General features: G+C 47.2%; 1 non-coding gene across 1 annotated transcript; it reads left to right on the top strand.

The window, feature by feature from the left end:
* Window positions 1-374: 374 nt before the first annotated feature.
* On the top strand, window positions 375-509 carry LOC136143916 (small nucleolar RNA SNORA70). Its single transcript, XR_010658418.1, has one exon. It is a non-coding gene; the product is annotated as a small nucleolar RNA SNORA70 (small nucleolar RNA).
* The last annotated feature ends 8048 nt before the right edge of the window (window positions 510-8557 follow it).

Below are 8557 nucleotides of genomic sequence, written 5' to 3'. Positions count from 1 at the left end.
TAAGGCTTACGACTGAATTCTGGGAAGTGGCTCCATCACTGTGAGATCTTCACCAGTTTCCTTTTTCTATCTTTTCTGCACCGCTTGCATTCTTTGGATAGCAAAGAGAGCTGTGCAAAGGCTCCAGAGACAGGCAGGCAGCCCCCTTGACCAGGAGCACGCATGGCAACCGGAGCTCCGGGGCTGGAAGAGGCCTGGGAGGCCGTCCTGTCCTCGCCCCATTCTACAGGAGAGGAGGCTGAGGCCCCGCACCGCGGGCTTGCGTGTTTCCAAGCAGCACCCGTGGCTAATCCCGGACACTGCCCTGTGCACGGAGTGAAGGAACCTCAGTCTGTGCTGGAAGGCGTACACGGCGTCAAGACCTTCCTAGGAGTTTACGGCCGATGAAGCCCTGCTGTGCTCCTTTTCTCATGGGGGCCCAGTGTGCAGTGGCTGCAGACGGCAGCCTCCTTGGCAGTGCGTGTAGCCTCTGGCCTGCACGGCTGGCCCTGGGGGACCTGGAGACAGCCCTTCCCGGTGGACGTCCGTGACTGGCATGCTGTCCGCAGTCCAGGCTCCATTCAGCTGTGTGTGGTGCCTTTGAAAAGCCCCCGGGCAGAGGCCAGGGTCCACAGTGGCCAAGTCGTAATGTCCATCCACACGAGGATGAGGAACAAGGGACCGTGTGATTAAGGCCCCCACACGGCCAAGTTCAAGTTCCCTGGCCGCCAGAAGATCCACATCTCCAAGAAGTGGGGGTTTACAAGGTTGAATGAGGATGAATTTGAGAACATGGTGGCAGAAAAGCGGTTCATTCCAGATGGATGAGGGGTCACATACATCCCTAATGACGCCCCCCTGGACAAATGACCAGTCCTGGACTCATGAGAGCCTTGGCGCTATCCACTCCTTACTCGTGCCCACCAATGAATCCTACTTTCCTGCTGAAGAAAGAAAAAAAAAAAAAAAAGACTTCCCAAGGGGAAAACAGGATTTTATATTTTCTTTCTGACCCAAATCCACATGAAAATACTGAAGAGGCTCGTATTAGGACCAGGAAGAAAGAGATGTTTCCTTTCTGTTTATCTTTTTAAAATCCCCACTGAGCTACTGATGCAAGAGGCAGAAAGTGCAGGACGAGGAGGCAAGGGACAAGCGGTCACTTTAATGCAAAGGGCTCAGAAAGCCCATCCACAAATTCTCCCTCCAGAAACCAAACCAATGTTGTAAAAAGATTATCTTTCAATTAAAAATAAATAAATTAAAAAAAATTCATCCTCCAATCCCTATGCTTGAAAATCTTGGGAAGGTAATTAGACCTAAGACCACGACTGTCCTCCAAACCCCGCCTGCCTTTGAAGCCCTTCTCCCTGGCTGGATACCGCCCTTGTTTTTTCTGTGTGTTAAGAATCCATTTTCAGGGAGATTTTCATGGCCAGTTTTTTTTTTTTTTTTTTTTTTTTTTTTTAAGTCTTTACTGAATTTGTTACAGTATTACTTCTGTTTTATGTCTTGCTTTTTTTTTTTTTTTTTTTAAGCCAGGAGGCACGCGGGATCATGTGGAATCTTAGCTCCCTGACCAGGGATCGAACTTGTCCATTGGAAGGCGAAGTCTTAACCACTGGACCACCACGGGGAGGTCCCCTTGTGGCCAGTTTATGGGGACTGTGTCTTTGGAGGCAGCGTGGCTGGGAGCAAGTTTAGACCATTTGCTTTTAAATGTGGAGAAAGAAAGATGAAGTATGTTTAAAACACACAACTTACAACCAGCCCAGCCTTGAACTGCCCAGGGAGAGGGGGCAGAAGGACTCTTTCCATCCAAAGGGAGGGGCGTCCGTCAGGGAAGAAACAGCCTCTGTTTTGAGAAGAAGCCCAGCTTCAAGTTTCAGACGCTGGCATGCGTTTCCCGTCTGTAATGTAAGTTTCAAGTTCTTGGTGTGTGCTTCTGCACTCCGAAATAAACAGAGCACCTGGGCTTCATCAGTCAGACGGTAAGAGGATCAGGCTCCCAGGTCCCCCGTGCGTCCCCACCCCCAGGTAAGGGCAGAGCCCTAAGACGGCCGGGAGCGTCCAGACAATCCGGTTCCTTGTGGGCTGACTGCAAATAAACAGCCTGGAGCCGACGTGGGCCCAGGGGTCTCTTTGCAGCTCTCGGGGCCGTTTCTCTAGAAGCTCGCGTGGCCTTGGAGGCCCCGGGGACTGAGCTGGGATCTGTAGGACCTGGCGCCCGAGAAGGCTGGCTTGAAGCGCCTGGTGGCCCGCGGAGTATGCTCCGTGATCCACATCTGACCTTCGATCTGAAAACATTCTGGCACTTCCTTTGGGCTGAGAATAGTGGCAGGAAGAATTTGTTTTCTCCCGAATGAAGACGTTTGCTTCTGGATGTCTGCTCCTTTGCACAAGGGCTGAAAGGAGGTCACAGGCTCTGCTCGTCACAGGACCGGCTGCTCAGGCAGCCAGGCTGGGCCCTGGGCGGGCGATGCCGCGGCCACGGCACCTAAAAGGCGGGGAGGTCAACGCCGCCAGGGATTCCCATGATGAACCTCGTAAATGCTTGCGATAAGGCAGCTAAAACTAACTGTTTGTATAAGCACCTGGAAAGAGGCGCAGGGGCGGCCAGGAGCCAGTGGATTTGCTGGGACGTTCACATGGACTCGGCTGCTCCCTGTTCTGGAACAGGCCTTATGGGGTCCAGTGGGTTGTGAGGAGTCTGGGTTGGTCCCCTGGGAGCAGGATGTCTCACCAGGGCGCTCTCTTCGTCTCCCTGTGGGAGAGATGCAGACACAGGAGGAGACAATGAGTGGACCCAGCGATGGGCCACAGGACCCTGGGGCGGCCGTGGCCACGGCTGGCCGAGGACCTGGCCGAGTCGTCCCCAACGCCACTCCCTCCTTCTGCTTTATGAATTGCTTTGGAGGAATCATTGGTTTTCTTTTAGTCTCAATTTGACAAAGTAAATCTATCATTTTGATTTTCTGTTTTAAACAAACAATTACAGTTATACAGTACAGTGATTCAGTTATACATATGTGTGTGTGTGTGTATATATATATATATATATATATATATATATATACACACATTCTTTTTTATATGCTTCTCTATTATGGTTTATTACAAGATATTGAATATAGTAGGCTTCCCTGGTGGTTCAGTGGTAAAGAATCCACCTGCCAATGCAGGAGACATGGGTTCAATCCCTGAGTCAGGAAGATCCCTTGGAGAAGGAAATGGCAAACCACTCCAGTATTCTTGCCTGAAAAGTTCCATGGACAGAGGAGCCTGGTAGGCTACAGTCCATGGGGTCGCAATGAGTTGGACATGACTGAGACTCATGACTGAGTCGAACTAAACAACAACAGCAAAACTGGAATTAGGAGGAACTAAAGGAGCAGAAAAGGGAATAAAGACATAAAGGGACATGTACATAAAATTATAGCATAAGGAGGGGTGAGGCTGGCTATCTCATATTCTGTAACAGACAAGGGTCACATTCCAAGAAATCTAAGGCTGGACTTCATGATACCACAGGAGCTTGGAGGGAAGCCTTCAGGAATATATCTGCCTTCGTTTTTCTAATGTTTCCTGATGGCAGGGACTTCTTCTATTACCCCAAATTGCTTTTGAAGCTGAGCTGAAAGGCAAGATAATACAGCAACGGTGAAAAATGACCTCAGCAGGTGAGAACAACGAACTTGGTTAAAGAGGAGGCACTGGGTGTGTATGTATGTATAATGCTGACCCTTGGTCCAGAGACCAACTTCAAAGGCACAGTGGCATGTGACGACACAGATGCCTAGGGTTCCTGGGGGAACAGAATAACCCCTTGCATCAAACCCGTTGATGACTTCCCATGACCCCAGGGATCAGGTCCCAGGCCTCAATGTGCATTGAAGACCCTGTACCCTCACCTGTGACACTCACCCCCTCATTCTCTGTGGTTCAGACATACTGCCCTCCGCTCGCTTTTAAATACAGATGATATTTCTCTCTCCTCAGGAATTGCCCCACACAGGTCTCCACTGAAGCCTGTCTTCACTGTTCACGCACAGTGTATGAACTTTTATCACGTGCCAGCCACTGTGATAAGTGCCTGAGTCACCAGGGTAAATCAACAAACAAAACCAAAAAGGTCCCCTGCCTGCCTTCACGGTGCAAGAGGCAATCAGACTTGAATCACGTGCTAAGTGATGTGAGGGAGACGCATACAGTGCTAAAAGAATGTGATAGGAGCAGAGATCTAGACGAAGAAGGGGTATATTTTAGGGCTTCCCTGGTGGTTCAGTAGCAAAGAATCTGCCTGCAAAGCAGGAGACATAGGAGATGCGAGTTCGATCTTGGGGTCGGGAAGATCTCTGGGAGGAAGAAATGGCAACCTGCTCCAACATTCTTGCCTGAAAAATTCCATGGACAGAGGAGCCTCGCGGGCTACAGTCCAAAGGGTCACAGAGTTGGCTACAGCTGAGCGACTGAGCACACATACATACAGACACTTATAGGGAACAGTGTGTTCAAAGGCCCTGTGGTAGGGGGAACATGGCTTATTTCAGGAACTCCTGAAGGGCTTGCGTGGCTGGAGTGCAGACACCATGGGGTAGAACGGACGTGGTGTGGGATGTTCCTGCTTTCTCGGTTTGGTGCCATGCGTGCAGAGCTGTTCTAGAGGCTATTCACGCACGAACTAGAAAGTTTAACTAGAGTCAACACTTGCTCAACAAGCACGCATCGGGCAGTTCTACTGTGTTGAGCAGTGTGCTGGAGATGCACAAGGCTGACGTGGTTTGTGACCTCGTGCGGGGCTACACAAATAACCAAGTGGCACCACCCAGGGGAGCGCCCACGTTGAATGTGATGCTGGAGGCCATGGAAGGCAACTGAGCCAGACCTGGGACGCAGCTGCCTGGAGGGCGTCATGACTGGCTGATCTGGAAGCATGACAGGGAACTTGTCCAGCAAACGGTCAGGAGGAACATTCCATTCAGACTGGATACCACCGGGTGTGTCTACGGAGCCCAGAGCACCTGGGAACATGCGTGAACGCAACTCTCTTGTTAGGGATATTTCACTCCTGAGTAAATGCAAGAAGCTCTGGAGACAACTTAGACTTTGACGAGTGGACTGGCCTCCTAGCCCCACCACTTCCAAGGAGCCCCACCGCTTGCAGGAGCCTGAGCCTCGCCTGTCGAATGGTGTGACGTTGGAGCGTTGAGTTATCCTCATGATCCACTGAGGCAACGGACTGGGTGCCGGATAAAGGTCAGTCACTGCCTCCTTTCCTTGAACATCTGCCTTTGCTTCAATGTCCCTGAAGTCTGTCTTGGGGAGGGTAGAGGGAACCAGGGAGGAGACTGGGATGACAGCGTTTTACTGAGGATCTCAATTTCATTATGAGATATGATGCGAGATGGTTGGGCGGCATCACCGACGTGATGGACGTGAGTTTGAGCAAGCTCAGGGAGATGGCGAAGGACAGGGAAGGTTGGCGCCCTGCAGTCCATGGGGTCGCAGAGAGTTGGACATGACTGAGCGACTGAACAAGAAGAATGTGAACAAACACTGATCTCTCATGCCAGACGAAGGCAGTTAAAACACGGAGCAGGGATCCCCCCCAGGAGCTTTTGCCTGGGAAAGCACGCTAAGTGCTGTTTCTTCTTTCTGCCGTCCCCATGGTGTCCTCCAAGTCCGGCTTGCTTATTTTAACTCTCAACTTGCTCTGGCTCCTTTGGAGGAATTGCAGCCGCAGGGGAAGAGAAGTGGATGTTTACCCACCCCGTAAACAATGCTGCCGCTCTCCCAACCCAGGGCTCGAACCCACGTCTCCTGCACCACAGCCGGATTCTGTACCGCTGAGCCACCGGAGAAGCCTTACTAGTATTTTGAAGCATTCTCCTTCTGTGTGTTGTCTGACCATTTCTTTTAGTTTATCGAATAAAGTCACAGATAAGTAATTTTCAGTTGGTAAAAAAAAAGTTAAAAATCATGTATAGGGTTTTCTATTACAAGAGTAACACGCCGACTGATAAAGCTTCTGTCAACTCCTATGGAGAACTTACAATGACAGAGTCCGTTTGTTTTCTGGTTTATTTATTTATTTGATTGTCTTAACTCTTTTTTTAAATATACATTTCAAGTTATTTTTGTTCATATTATGTACACACTTTAGGATAAGCAAGTCACTTTTTAAAATTTTTACTGCCAATTGCTCATACAAAAGTCAATCACATTCAGTAATGAGCTCAACAATTCCCATGGGAGTTCCATTATTTGAGGAAAGCCAATCTTCACTGCAACATCAGAAGAACAAACTTTTCATGAAAAAGTAATAGACACAACTCTTTCAAGCAATCACTGATCCTGACAATTATGCTCATTTGGAAAAATAAAGATATTTTCTTCTCTGGCGAGGAGACCAGATCACTTGACTTTCTTACTGAGGTGCTACAGATTCGCTGCCCTTAAGAACAATAAGGGCATCTTTGCCTGAATTGCTGGGGAATGCAACTCTCTGGGAAAGAGTAATGCCGGCAGGTACAGAGTTAGCCTAGAGGGTGCGGACATCCTGAATCTCCTTTGTTGGCCATCTTTACAAGTCACTCCTACTGCTCAGCCTTGGAGTCCTCCTCTAGAAAACGAGAGGCTGGATCAGAAGCTGACAAGCACGATGATAACCCATACCCAATCTCACATGGCCTTCATCATCACCCTCTGATGTCAGGGGTAAGGTTTGTGTCTCATTGCTCAGAGGAAGCAACTGAATTAGAGAACTTGAAAAAAAAAAAAAACCACATGACCCGGAAGTGGGATAACAGGGCCTATTGACTCCAAGTGTGAATTGAATTCCAACAGGACCTTTTAAAAATAAGCCATTACTTATCAAGACTCTCATTACCTCCTTGCCAGGACAAAGCAAGAGAAATATGTGGGTAGATAAAAGAGAATGAAATAATACCATTTGCTGCAACGTGGATGGATGTAGCAATTGTCATACTAAGTGAAGTAAGTCAGACAGAAAAAGACAAATACTATATGATATCACTTATATGTGGAATCTAAAATGTGACACCAAAGAGCGTATCTATGAAACAGGAACAGACTCACAGACATAGAGAACAGACTTGTGTTTGCCAAGGGGTAGAAGGTTCGGGGACAGATTTGGGATTAGCAAATGCAAACTATTATATAGAGAATGGATAAATAATAAGGTCCTCCTGTACAGTGCAGGGAGCTATATTTAATATATTGTGACAAACTGTAATGAAAGAGAACATATATATATATATATATATATATATATATATATATATATATATATATACCCTGAGTCACTTTGCTGTACCGTAGAAATTAATATGATATTGGAAATCAACTATACTTCAATAAAATGAAATTTTTAAAAAAAGAGTATATTTATATAGGTAGATAAAGGCTGACTGACTTTCATAATAAAATTTTGGAAATCTACCCTGCATTCTTCAACTAGTCAATCCTAAAGGAAACCAGTCCTGAATATTCATTGGAAGGACTGATGCTGAAGCTGAAACGCCAATACTTTGGCCACCTGATGCAAAGAACTGACTCATTGGAAAAGACCCTGATGTTGGGAAAGATTGAAGGCAGGAGGAGAAGGGGATGACAGAGGATGAACTGGTTGGATATCATCACTGATGCAATGGACATGAATTTGAGTATGCTCTGGGAGTTGGTGACGGACAAGGAAGCCTGGCGTGCTGCAGTCCATGGGGTCGCAAAGAGTTGGACACAACTGAGTGACTGAACTGAACTGAACTAAATCCTGCATTCTTGAGGGGAAAATATGAATTCTCTAATGTTGGGGGCAGAATTATATGTCTGTTTGACCCAGCTTGTTCACTGAGCTTTAAAAGTCTTCTAAATCCCTGATGATTTTTTTTGTCTTCTGGATTATTCACATATAAAAAGGAGTTCTTTTTATCAAGAAAAATATTCCAGTATGATGGTGGAAAAAGGAATTTTTCTCCCTGAAGATTGGTCTTTGTAATCACTTTGTGTATTTTGAGTTTATTTTTTACGTACCTATAGTCTAAAAATAGCATCTATCTTACTCCTCTTGGGATGCTACCCAAAATACCATAGACTGGGTGGCTTGTAAACAACAGAAATCTGTTTCTCACTGTTCTGGAGGCTAGCAGTCCAAGAACAAGATGCCAGCAGATCTGATGTCTGGTGAGGGCCTATTTCCTGGCTCAGAGATGGCTGTCTTCTTCCAGCATCCTCTCGTAGCAGAAGAGATGAGGGAGTTCTCTGGGTCTCTTTTATAACCATTCCATTTATGAGGGCTTCATCCTCATGACCTAATTGCCTCCCCAAGACTCCCCCTCCAAATACTATCACACTGGAGATTTTGTTTCAACGTACAAATTTGGGGGTGGGTGGGATGGGTGGGGAAGTTGCTGAAGATTCCAGGAGAGAATATTCTGTTTCCCTGGCTTGCTGGTTTTGGGAGGCTACCTGTAGTAGTTAGTTTCTGGTCCCCTCCTTTGTCTACAAAGTTGGCAACGTCCAACATCAAAAATCTACAAATAATAAATACTGGAGAGGA

This window comes from Muntiacus reevesi, chromosome 10 (assembly GCF_963930625.1).
Source record: "Muntiacus reevesi chromosome 10, mMunRee1.1, whole genome shotgun sequence".
NCBI lineage: Eukaryota > Metazoa > Chordata > Mammalia > Artiodactyla > Cervidae > Muntiacus > Muntiacus reevesi.
The sequence above is the reverse complement of the archived record's forward strand: the minus strand, read 5'-3'. Positions and strand labels throughout refer to the sequence as shown.